Source organism: Pinus tabuliformis, chromosome 2_2 (assembly GCF_031772625.1).
Source record: "Pinus tabuliformis cultivar Carrire ecotype Pingquan chromosome 2_2, CPIR1, whole genome shotgun sequence".
Classification (NCBI taxonomy): domain Eukaryota; kingdom Viridiplantae; phylum Streptophyta; class Pinopsida; order Pinales; family Pinaceae; genus Pinus; species Pinus tabuliformis.
Window position 1 is genome coordinate 640,402,031 of NC_142300.1, and position 13,993 is coordinate 640,416,023.

Genomic DNA, 13,993 nt, shown 5'->3' on the forward strand with positions numbered 1-13,993 from the left:
ACCATTATCCAAACATAGTTTTTCGTTTCAAGCTTGTGTAACACATGAAACTGAATCCAAGCATAGTTCCCTATGGTTCAAGCTTGTCTAAAAATGAACCCATTTTCAATTTTTAACCCTTGTGATTTCCATTCTATCAGCCTTTTGAGCCCTGGTTGTGTTCATCCCATCACCACCATGCCTTTCGCTAATCATATGCTTTCACTTGGATGTTTTACCCATTTTGAGGAACAATTGCAATGAGTAGTCTTATTAGCCAGCCTCTTCACATAAATCAACATGCTTTGAGAAATTCCAACATCATCGGAGCTAGTTGCTACCCTAGACACCACTCATTCCTCAAAATAGAGTCCTCTTTAAACCCTTTTCAGACTTGTTAAACATGAAAAGATCGTCGAGCGCTTCTCTTTTCCATCTCGTTAAAGTATTGGAAATTTCATCCCTCTTTTATTATTTTATCCTTTTTCGGACCTGAGGGATTACTTTACGAAAAAGAATTTATGGAGTTTTCTTTTTGTCCCTTTTCAAACTCTCTAAACATGAAAAGGACCGAGTTGTCATTGTCGTTAAACTTGTTAAAATAATAGCGACAAACTTGTTCATCTAGACGAGACCAAGTTTCATTGTCGCTAGACTCGTTAAAACATTAAATAGCGATAGGTTTGTCCGAAGGGCTAATTATAGAAAAAGCATATGTTATCCTCCTCAAGCTTGACAAAAATAAAGAGGTATTGGTCATAAATGACTGGGGAAAAAGGGAAAAAAATTGAAGAATTTATGGTAGCGAGTCGCTCTTGAACATGACACTTTCACTTCATCTCCATTATTGAGTTGGGTTGGGTTATTCCGTTCACCGGTCATCTCACCGTTGGTCTTTCATACCATCCATCTTTTGGGGTTAACGCTACCAATTCATCTCAATGTCACTGACATGTTCAAGAGAAGTCATTCAGTTGAGAAAACACCATCCAATTAATGTCTCATCCACTACAATACCTCCAACCTTCATTTTTTTCATGACCACCATTCCTGAACCTTGTGTCGTCAGTTCATTTTTTCACCTCCAGAAATCATTTGCTCTGTTTCATGTCGTAGATGTGGGATACATCAAGGCCCTCCTATGACGAGTCACTTCTTGTCGACATCAGCTCATTATCCAAGAAGTTGACTTAGAAACAACCCTTTCAGTGCTTTGGAGCTTGCATACATCAATGGCAAGTTTCTCACTTTCGGCGACAGGTTGACATCAATGGCCTTCGACTGAAAGATTTTGCGTGGTGTTCGACATCGGATCATGTATTCACACCACGTGAATTGTACTATAGTACCTTGAGGGTCATTATCATTATCGGTGATTCCTCTCGCATCTGTTAACAACTCACATCATTGGCTGGTAATGAGGTGATGTCTTTCAATGTTTGACTTCAAAACATCTCTTCACATGGAATGACCTGTACATCAAGCGAAGATTGAACGAGTTTGAAGACCCCGGATCTAGTTTCATCCATCTGGGCTGCGATATATTCAGGGATATAAAAACATCAAATGTACAAAGGCTCTACACAGATGGTCATCCTAACCATGGATTGCGACTCTATATCTGTAGAATCACAAATCTGTATCTGTAGACGACTACCTGATCTATGTACATGACATGAAATTTATAAAGCTGAGTATGGGAATGCCTCCCTCAACTAGATCATGAAATATTAGATTATGATGATGTATTGTATTGTAACTTATGTAGGTCACCTTCCAGTTTGAAACTTCGGATCCTCATGATAAATCATTTCACCTGACATGAATATTTATGACCTCATGCTTTAGGGGGCAACTGTTATAGACATATTTGGGCACATCAACCCCAAACTTATATGTCAATGTATTAGGGCTCACCATACTCTAAAATACTTGTTTCATACCCTAAAGGAACATAGTCATCTACATCATTCCCCAAAAGTTCCATCTGAGAAACCATCCATAAACTGCCTAAATTGAACCATACTAACTACTCCACTGGCAAAGTGTGATGCATACTGAGTGGTACACTACCAGGGTGTGATGCATACTGTTTAGGCCTTCTATAGGGTGTGATGGGCAAGGATGGACAAATGTCCAGGACATTTGTCAGTTGATTGCTCATTGAATCTTCCAGAACTTTCTCCTATGCCACTTGCCTCTCTGAATTCGCCAAAGGACAAATAAGGGATCTAAGAAAATCCAATCCCTTCTCTTGGGGAACCCATTGTAACAAGTGGAATGACACTAATCAAACCCCATGGATGACTCACACCCTTGCAAACATCTATAAATGAATCCCTCATCCAAGAGATCTAGAGGCTGGTATGTTGTGAATTGCAAGGAAGTGCTGATAGTTTGTAATTGAGGAAGGAGCAATGTATTGTTGGAGTGATCTTGCTATTTCATGAGGTGAAGAAGGATTGAAGCTGGGAGGATGATGCTGGATCAGAAAACTGGGTTGTAATTCTCTCTTCTATTAATAAAGTTCTTCAAGTTTTCTTCCATATGATTGTGCAATTGTGAATGTTATCATTTGTGAATGTTATCATTCTATCTGATTCTATAATGTTTTTGTTGTAATAGATCACGATGCTTTGATGGTTCTTTGTTGCTGTCCTTGTGCAGGTACTCTCCAAGCATGTTAAGTATGGGGAGGAGTTGCAGGCTTTTTCAAAGGGGAGAGAGATCAAGCAAGGGATTAAGCGGAAGCTCCAGGTTGGTTCCGTTATCTTTCTCTTATCTGTTACTCATAGAAGAAATCATTGAATTGCTTTAAACTGTTGTTTCTAGGGTAGCTACCAAACCTAGATGGCTAGCTGTCAAAATGTAAATGACAATTCTCTTGCCTCAGAGATTAATGTCGTGTCATTTGACAAAGGCAAAAATCCAAAGCAACCAGGGGGCAAGAAGAAAGGGAAAAATAATAAGAAGAAACAGGAGAATTCCACTCCTGAAAAATCATCTGAAAACCCTAATGCGACAAGGAAACATCCTTGTTATCCATGTTTGATCTGTAACGAGGAGAATTTTACAAGGGATTTTCCACATCGATATGATTTTTCAAAACTTTTGAAGGCTTCGAATACCTCAGCGGTGTTGACTGATCCGTTTCCAAACCCAGAAACTAATATGGTTGCTACCGATAATGCTTCCACATCCCAAGTGCTAATGCTATCCATCGCAAACAAGAAAAATGATGCTTTGGTATTGAAAAGGAGTAAATATTATGGGAATCCATCGCCGTTGAACAACCGGGTGACTGATCAAACTAATGCTTCAACAACGACTTCGCCAGAGGTTGTTCCACCCATTATTCCTGAATTAACCATTAAGCTTCCAAAGGGAGTCATACATAAATCGACATTCAATCCTCGTGCTTGAGCTGCTCAAAATTATAATATAGTGTGGGATCTGGCTCAATCGCCATCCACTATTTCGACACTTGAGGTATTGCAAAATTGTCCCTTCTAGAAGCAGGCATTGTTATCAGCAATTGGTGGGATCGATCCAACGGATTCCAATATTTTGGCCTTTAATCATACTGGATATACACCACAGTTACCAACCCAACTCGCTTTCCTAATACAGGTAAAAGCCCTCAATAAAAATGTTCATCGAACCATCATTGATGAGGGGGCATCTACTTGTATTATGTAAATGAGTTGCTGGAAAACTCTTGGTTCACGAACCTTGTCATGATCACCAACAACATTAAAAGAATTCAATGGAAGAACGTACACTCCATATGGGATTTTAAGTAGCTTGCAAGTTGAATTGGGGGGAAAAACAGTAGATATTGAACTCGAGGTCATTGGCGAACTACTTGACTACAATATTTTACTAGGAAGGCCCTGGGTTTATGCTATGGCTACCATTGTTTCTACATATTTCAGAAAGATTGCATTACCCTTCCAAGGTGGAATCATAATCGTTGACCAACTAGCCATTTTTGCTAACGGTTCACAAGCTACTAGAAGCATTCCATTGATCCATGGAAGTTCACAATCGCTTCAAAATATCAGAGTAGGTTTCCTAAAAGACCCTTCCTTAATGGGTACTTTTGCACTCTCGTATCCATCTACTTTCGTGGAAGTGGCCACAGTGGAAACCTGTCATATGATCTCTTCTACATCATCTGAGTTTAAGAAGAGTTCCGACTATTTTGATAGTGAGGATCATCACAAGAAGTTGCCGCCAAGCCCCATCGAATCTTTGTAGCAATCAATTTTATAGGCTCATGCAGCAAATCCGAGTCTGCACTCAAAAAGTGTTTGGGTAGATAGGTCTTTAGAATATGGTACCTCTTCTGATCCTTGGCCTCGTATACATTGTACAAACGAAGGAATCATCCAATCAATGATGATAGGAGAGAAGCCATGGGAAGATTATCATCACCATTCCCACCTTTTAGATGACAAAGAAGATTATTTGAATGACCTCAATCACCCCTCAATTGTTGATTTTTTATTAAATTCTGTAAATACAGTAGATTCCGAGCGAAATCTGTCCAACATTGAAGAAACTATCACTATTAATATTTCGACCAAACCTAATATTGTAGAGAATATTCACATCGGAAAATCTTGTTCTCCATCAGAACTAGATAGCTATTGTGCTCTTTTTTGTGAATTGAAAGATGTCTTTGCATGGTCATATGAAGAAATGTCAGGCATTGACTCGAGAATTGTTGAACATGAAATCAAGATGTATCCAGATGTCAAACCAGGAAGACAACGTCTCTGACCTGTTCATCCGAAGAAAGCGCTGCCATTAAAGCAGAGGTTGAAAAACTTTTGCGTGCTGGCTTCATTTACCTTGTACCTCTCACTGATTGGGTATCGAATATTGTTCCTGTGATGAAAAAACAAGGAATGATAAGAGTGTGCATCTATTATAGGGATGTAAATCAAGCATGTCAGAAGGACAACTATTCTACGCCCTTTATCGACCAGATCATTGATGAATGTACCGGATGAAAAATATTTTCATTCATGGATGGATTTTCGGGCTATAATCAAATCAATATCCGCCCACAGAACCAGTCAAAGACTGCATTTATATGTATGTGGGCACATTTTCATATCGTAAATTACCTTTCAGTTTGAAGAACGCAGGGGCGACATTTCAGAGGGCAATGAATTACGCTTTCCATGACATTAAAAACATCGTTCAACCATATCTTGACAATCTACCTACTCATTCACGAAAACGAAATGATCATCCGCAACCTCTGAGAGCCATATTTTTACGTTGCTGACACTACAAGATACGACTCAATCCGCAAAAATGTGTGTTTTGTGTTGGTTCTGGTCGACTGCTTGGTTTTGTAATTTCAAAGGATGGAATTCGCCTCGACCCATTTAAGGTTCAGACAATTCTTGACATGCCTACACCGTCAAATTTGCTTCAGATTCAGAGACTCCAAGGGAAAGCTAACTTTATGAGGAGGTTCATTCCAAGTTATGCTGAGCTTGCTAAAGGTTATACATGTCTTTTGAAGAAAGGGGTACCCTTCCACTGGGATTAGGTTGTGCAAGCTTCCTTGGATGCTCTAAAAGATTACCTGGTAAAAGCATCATTAATGTATGCCCCGAACTATCAAAAAGACTTCAACCTGTATCTCACCGCTGCAGATACAACCATCACTATGGTTTTAGTGCAAGAAGATGACAGAATTGAAAATCCTATATATTATTTAACTTGTAATCTTAATGATACAGAAAGCAAGTACTCTTATGTTGAAAAGTTGGCTTTAGCAGCCGTTCAAGCAGTGCAAAGATTTCAACACTATGTACTCTTTCACAAAACTACTATTGTGTTAGATTGCAACCCTATGACATACATTTTGACACGTCAATTGCTGGGGGCAAATGTTCCAAATGGATAGTCTTTTTGTAGGAATTTGATCTGGAATTTGTCAAATCTAAATCAAAGAAGTCTCTCGTCTTTGGAGAGTTACTTTGTGACCTTCCCTCGTCCTCCAACGATTTAACCTCAAAAGCATCAATCGTGGATGAGACTCCGTTTCTGATATCGTCAAGTGATCCGTGGTACGGGGATATACCGGTCTATCTCCAGACCCAAAATTTTAGGCCTAACACCTCTCACTCTAAACAATGACGTACTCGATACCAAGCCAAAGATTATTTGATTGTTGGTGATACACTTTACCGTTGTGGTGTCGATACGGTTTTACGAAGGTGCCTCACGCATGAGGAGGCCGAAAAAGTTTTGAATGATTGTCATTTAGGTGCTTGTGGGGGGCATCTATCTGGTTACGCTATTGCACAAAAGATCTTACGAGCTGGTTACTTTTGGCCCACCATATTCAAAGATTTCATAATTACAATTAGAAGTTTCCATGCTTGTCAGATTTCTGATCGCAAAACTAGATTACCACCTGAACCACTGCATCCAGTTGTTGCTGTTGGTCCATTCACTAAATGGGGCATTGATTTCATGACATGTAACCCCACCTCGGACGGGGGGCATGGGTATATTATAGTCGCTATCGACTATTTTACAAAATGGGTCGAGGCGATGCCTACATTGAACAACAACGGTGAAACGACCTGGAAAGTGCTTGGTTTGCCACTGCTTGCGCCTATTACACAGAATTTGTTGGGCTTTAATAGAGGAAACAGTCGACCGTTAGGGACCATTCCTAAGTTACCCATTACTTTGGGAGGAAGGACCGTTTATCTGAATGTCATGGTAGTCCTAGGACCTTTAGACTACAATTTACTTCTTGGGCGTGACTATGTTTATAACATGGAAGCTATTGTTTCAACACTCTTCTGAGTGATGTGTTTCCCGCATGAAGACAAAATTGTCACCGTTGACCAACTTTCATTTCTAGGTCCAAACATAGCTCCAAGTCAATCAACGTCCCTAAATGGTCCATTTACATCAACGGTATCATCCCCGCTCCCAAGTTCCAAGTCGAATATTTCACTTGAACCTTCATTCCACCCACCTAATAGCCATGAGTAGTCTACTTAAGTGAATGTAATGAAGCTTGGGGGGCATGCACCTAATGGTAAAGATAATTTTCCCTGCAGGTTATGTGATTGGTCTATCACACCATTCACCTTTGTCTATCTCACCATTCACCTTTGTCTATCTGAATGAAGCCAAAGAGGTGTTGGACAACCATCCTGCTTCACCGCAGTGATTTCCATCTAGTTAGAGGAGACTCTCCCTTTCATCATGCTGGGGGCATGCAAACCAATCCAAGCATAGTTTTTTTTTTTTTTTTTCGTTTCAATCTTGTGTAAAAATAAAACTGAATCTAAGCATAGTTTTTTTTCGTTTCAAGCTTGTGTAAAAATGAAACTAAGTCCAAGCATAGTTTGTTCGTTTCAAGCTTGTGTAAACATGAAACTGAATCCAAGCATAGTTCCCCATGGTTCAAGCTTGTCAAAAATAAACCCATTTTCAAATTTTAACCCTTGTGATTTCCATTCTGCTAGCTTTTTGATCCTTGGTTGTTTTCATCTCATCACTACAATCTCTTTGGCTAACCATACGCTTTCACTTGATTATTTTACCCTTTTTGAGGAACAGTTGCAATGAGTGGTCATATTAGCCAGCCTCTTCACATAAATCAACATGTTTTGAGAAGTTCCAACATCACCGGAACAAGTTGCTACTGTAGATACCACTCATTCCTCAAAATAGAGTCCTCTTTAAACCATTTTTAGACTCGTTAAATATGAAAATATTGTTGAGTGCTTGTCTTTTCCAGCTCATTAAAGTATTGGAAATGTCATCCCTCCTATATTATTTTATCCTTTTCCGGACCCGAGGGATTACTTTACGAAAAAGAACTTATGGAGTTTTCTTTTCTTTCCTTTCGAAACTCTCTAAACATGAAAAGGACCGAGTTATCCTTGTCGTTAAACTCGTTAAAACAATAGCGACAAACTTGTCCACCTAGACGAGACCGAGTTTCACTGTCGCTAGACTTATTAAAACATTAAATATCGACAGGTTTGCCCGAAGGGAAAATTATAGAACAAGCATATGTTATCCTCCTCAAGCTTGAAAAAAATAAAGAGGTATTGGTCAGTAATGACTGGGGAAAAAGGGAAAAACTTGAAGAATTTATGGTAGCAAGTCGCTCTTGAACATGACACTTTCACTTCATCCCCATTATTGACTTGGGTTGGGTTATTCCATTCACTGGTCATCTCACCATTGGTCTTTCATACCATCCATATTTTGGGGTTAACGCTACCAATTCATCTTAGTGTCGCCCATATGTTCAAGAGAAGTCATTCAGTTGAGAGAACACCATCTAGTTAATGTCTCATCCACTGCAATACCTCCAACCTTCATTTTTTCATGACGGCCATTCCTGAACCTTGTGTCGTCAATTCATTTTTTCACCTCCAGAAATCATTTTCTTCATTTCATGTCGTATATGTGGAATACATCAAGGCCCTCCTACGACGAGTCACTTCTTGTCGACATCATATCATTATCCAAGAAGTTGACTTAGAAACAACCTTTTCAGTGCTTTGAAGCTTGCATGCATCAATGGCAAGTTTCTCACTTCCGACGACAGGTTTACATCAATGACCTTCGACCGAAATATTTCGCTTGGTGTTCGACATCGAATCATAAATTCACACCACATGAATTGTACTGTAGTACCTTGAGGATAATTATCATTATCGGTGATCCCTCTCATATCTATTAACAGCTCACATCATTGGCTGGTAATCAGGTGATGTCTTTCCAAGTTCGACTTTAGAATATCTATTCACATGGATTGACTTGTACATCGAGCGAAGATTGAATGAGTTTGAAGACCTCAGATCTAGTTTCATCCATCTGGGTTGCGATATATTCAAGGATATAGAAACATCAAATGTACAAATGCTCTGCACAGATGGTCATCCTAACCATGTATTCCGACTCACAAATCTATATCTGCAGATGACTACCTGATCTATGTACATGAAATGAAATTTATAAAGCTGAGCATGGGAATGCCTCCCTCAGCTAGATCATGAAAGATTATATTATGATGATGTATTGTATTGTAACTTATGCAGGTCACCTTCCAGTTCGAAACTTCGGATCCTCATGATAAAGCATTTCACCCGACATGGATATTTACGACCTCATGCTTTAGGGGGCAACTATTATAGACATATTTGGGCACATCAACCCCAAACTTATATGTTGATGTATTAGGGCTCATCAACCCCTAAAAGAGTTGTTTCATACCCTAAAGGAACATAGTCATCTAAATACATCATTCCCCAAAAGTTCCATCTGAGAAACCATCCAGAAACTGCCTAAATTGAACCATACTGACTGCTCCACTGGCAAAGTGTGATACATACTTAGTGGTACACTGCCAGGGTGCGATGCATACTGTTTAGGCCTTCTATAGGGTGTGATATGTGAGGATGGACAAATTTCTGGGACATTTGTCAGTTGATTGCTCATGGAATCTTCCAGAACTTTCTCCTATGCCACTTGCCTCTCTGAATTTGCCCAAGGATGAATAAGGGATCTAAGAAAATCTAATCCCTTCTCTTGTGGAACCCATTGTAACAAGTGGAATGACACTAATAAAACCCCATGGATGACTCACACCCTTGCAAACATCTATAAATGGATCCCTCATCCAAGAGATCTAAAGGCTGGAATATTGTGAATTGCAAGGAAGTGCTCATAGTTTGTAATTGAGGAAAGAGCATTGTATTGTTGGAGTGATCATTCTATTTCATGAGGTGGAGAAGGATTGACGCTGGAAGGATGATGCTGGATCAGACAACTAGGTTGTAATTCTCCCTTCTATTAATAAAGCTCTTCAAGTTTTCTTCCATATGATTGTGCAATTGTGAATGTTATCATTTCTAAATGCTATCATTTGTTCATTATATATCTGATTCTATAATGTTTATGTTGTAATAGATCACGATGGTTTGACAGTTCTCTGTTGCCGTACTTGTGAAAGTACTCTCGAAGCGTGTTAAGTATGGGGAGGTGTTGCAGGCTCTCTCAAAGGGGAGAGAGATCAAGCAAGGGATTATGCAGAAGTTCCAGGTTGGTTCCACTATCTTTCTCTTATCTGTTACACATAGAAGAAACCATTGAATTTCTTTAAATTGTTATTTCTAGGGTAGCTACCAAACCTAGAGGGCTAGCATTCTTTAGGAATACTAGTTTTCTAATCAATTTGATAGAGTTTTGAGTAGGTTGAACGACTGATGAAAGAATCTAATGTGCTAAACAGTGAATTAAATATTTTTGAAGCCAAGCATAGTTTGTTCATTTCAAGCTTGTGTAAACATGAAACCAAATCCAAGTATAGTTCCCTATGGTTCAAGCTTGTCTAAAAATGAACCCATTTTCAAACCCTTGTGATTGCCACTCTATCAGCGTTTTGAGCCTTGGTTGTTTTCATCTCATCACTACCATATCTTTGGTCGATCATACGCTTTCACTTGGTTGTGTTACCCTTTTTTAGGGACAATTGCAATGAGTTGTTTTATTAGCCAACCTCTTCACATAAATCAACATGTTTTGAGAAGTTCCAACATCACTGGAACCAGTTGCTACCCTAGACACCACTTGTTCCTCAAAATAGAGTCCTCTTTAAACCCTTTTCAGACTCGTTAAATATGAAAAGATTGTCGAGCGCTTGTCTTTTCCAGCTCGTTAAAACATAGGAAATGTCAACCCTCCTGAGTTGTTTTATCCTTTTTCGGACCTGAGGGATTACTTTACGAAAAATAACTTATGGAGTTTTCTTTTCATCCCTTTTTAAACTCTCTAAACATGAAAAGGACCGAGTTATCCTTGTCGTTAAACTCGTTAAAAAAATAGTGACAAACTTTTCCATCTAGACGAGACCGAGTTTCACTATTGCTAGACTCGTTAAAACATTAAATAGCGACAGGTTTGCCTGAAGGGTGAATTATAGAACAAGCATATGTTATCCTCCTCAAGATTGACAAAAATAAAGAGGTACTGGTCAACAATGACTAGGGAAAAATGGAAAAAAACTTGAAGAATTTATGGTATCGAGTCACTCTTGAACATGACACTTTCACGTCATCTCCATTATTGAGTTGGGTTGGGTTATTCCGTCACTGGTCATCTCACCATTGGTATTTCATACCATCCATCTTTTAGGGTTAACGCTACCAATTCATCTTAGTGTCGCCGACATGTTCAAGAGAATTCATTCAGTTGAGAAAACACCATCCAATTAATGTCTCATCCACTGCAATATCTCCAACCCTCATTTTTTCATGACCGCCATTCCTGAACCTTGTGTCATCAGTTCGTTTTTCACCTCCAGAAATCATTTGCTTCGTTCGTGTCGTAGATGTGCGATACATCAGGGCCCTCCTACGACGAGTCACTTCTTGTCAACATCAGCTCATTATCCAAGAAGTTGACTTAGAAACAACCATTTTAGTGCTTTGGAGCTTGCATACATCAATGGCAAGTTTCTCACTTCCGGCGACAAGTTGACAATTGCCTTCGACCGAATGATTTTGTGTGGTGTTCGACATCGGATCATGTATTCACACCACATGAATTGTACTGTAGTACCTTGAGGGTCATTATCATTATCGGTGATTCCTCTTGCGTCTGTTAACAACTCACATCATTGGCTGGTATTCAGGCAATGTCTTTCCATGTTCAACTTTAGAACATCTCTTCACATGGATTGACTTGTACATTGAGCAAAGATTGAATGAGTTTGAAGACCCTGGATCTAGTTTCATCCATTTGGCCTGTGATATATTCACGGATATAAAAACATAAAATGTACAAAGGCTCTACACAGATGGTCATCCTAACCATGGATTGCGACTCTATATCTGTAGAATCACAAATCTGTATTTGTAGACGACTACCTGATCTATGTACATGAAATGAAATTTATAAAGCTGAGCATGGGAATGCCTCCCTCAGCTAGATCATGAAAGATTATATTATGATGATGTATTGTATTGTAACTTATGTAGGTCACATTCCAGTTTGAAACTTCAGATCCTCATGATAAAGCATTTCACCCGACATGAATATTTATGACCTCATGCTTTAGGGGGAAACTGTTATAGACATATTTGGGCACATCAACCCCAAACTTATATGTCGATGTATTAGGGCTCATCAACCCCTAAAAGAGTTGTTTCATACCCTAAAGAAATATAGTCATCTAAATACATCATTCCCCAAAAGTTCCATCTGAGAAACCATCCAGAAACTACCTAAATTGAACCATACTGATTGCTCCACTGGCAAAGTGCGATGCATACAGAGTGGTACACTGTCAAGGTGTGATGCATACTATTTAGGCCTTCTACAGGGTGCGATGGGCAAGGATGGACAAGTGTTTGGGACATTTGTCAGTTAATTGCTCATGGAATCTACCAGAACTTTCCCCTATGCCACTTGCCTCTCTGAATTCGCCAAAGGATGAATAAGGGATCTAAGAAAATCCAATCCCTTCTCTTGTGGAACCCATTGTAACAAGTGGAATTACACTAATCAAACCCCATGGATGACTCACACCCTTGCAAACATCTATAAATGGATCCCTCATCCAAGAGATCTAGAGGATGGAATATTGTGAATTGCAAGGAAGTGCTGATAGTTTGTAATTGAGGAAAGAGCATTATATTGTTGGAGTGATCTTGCTATTTCATGAGGTGAAGAAGGATTGAAGCTGGGAGGATGATGCTAGATTAGACAACTGGGTTGTCATTCTCCCTTCTATTAATAAAGCTCTTCAAGTTTTCTTCCATATTATTATGCAATTGTGAATGTTATCATTTGTGAATATTATCATTTGTTCATTTTATATATGATTCTGTAATGTTTATGTTGTAATAGATCATGATGCTTTGACGGTTCTTTGTTGCTGTACTTGTGTAGGTACTCTCCAAGCGTTTTAAGTACACGGAGGAGTTGCAGGCTCTGTCAAAGGGGAGAGAGATCAAGCAAGGGATTAAGCGGAAGTTCCAAGTTGGTCCCATTATCTTTCTCTTATTTTTTACACATAGAAGAAATCATTGAATTACTTTAAACTATTGTTTCTAGGGTAGCTACCAAACCTAGAGGGCTAGCATTCTTTAGGAATACTAGTTTTCCCAGAAACAAATATTCCTAAAAGAATACAGATAGTCATCTGTAGATATAGATTTGTGATTCTATAGATATAGAGTCGCAATCCATGGTTAGGATGACTATCTGTGTAGAGCCTTTGTACATTTGATGTTTTTATATCCCTGAATATATCGCAGCCTTAATGGATGAAACTAGATCCGGGGTCTTCAAACGCATTCAATCTTCACTCGATGTACATGAAGTGAAATTTATAAAGCTGAGCATGGGAATTCCTCCCTCAGCTAGATCATGAAATATTATATTATGATGATGTATTGTATTGTAACTTATGCAGGTCACCTTCCAGTTCGAAACTTCAGATCCTCATGATAAAGCTTTTCACCCGACATGAATATTTACGACCTCATGCTTTAAGGGGCAACTGTTATAGACATATTTGGGCACATAAACCCCAAAATTATATGTCAATGTATTAGGGCTCATCAACCCCTAAAAGAGTTGTTTTATACCCTAAAGGAACATAGTCATCTAAATACATCATTCCCCAAAAGTTCCATCCGAGAAACAATCCACAAATTGCCTAAATTGAACCATACTGACTGATCCACTGGTAAAGTGCGATTCATACTGAGTGGTACACTGCTAGAGTATGACGCATATTGTTTAGGCCTTCTATAAGGTGTGATGGGTGAGGATGGACAAATGTCTGGGACATTTGTCAATTGATTGCTCATGGAATCTTCCATAACTTTCTCCTATGCCACTTGCCTCTCTGAATTTGCAGAAGGACGAATAAGGGATCTAAGAAAATCCAATCCCTTCTCTTGTGGAACCCATTGTAACATGTGGAATGACACTAATCAAA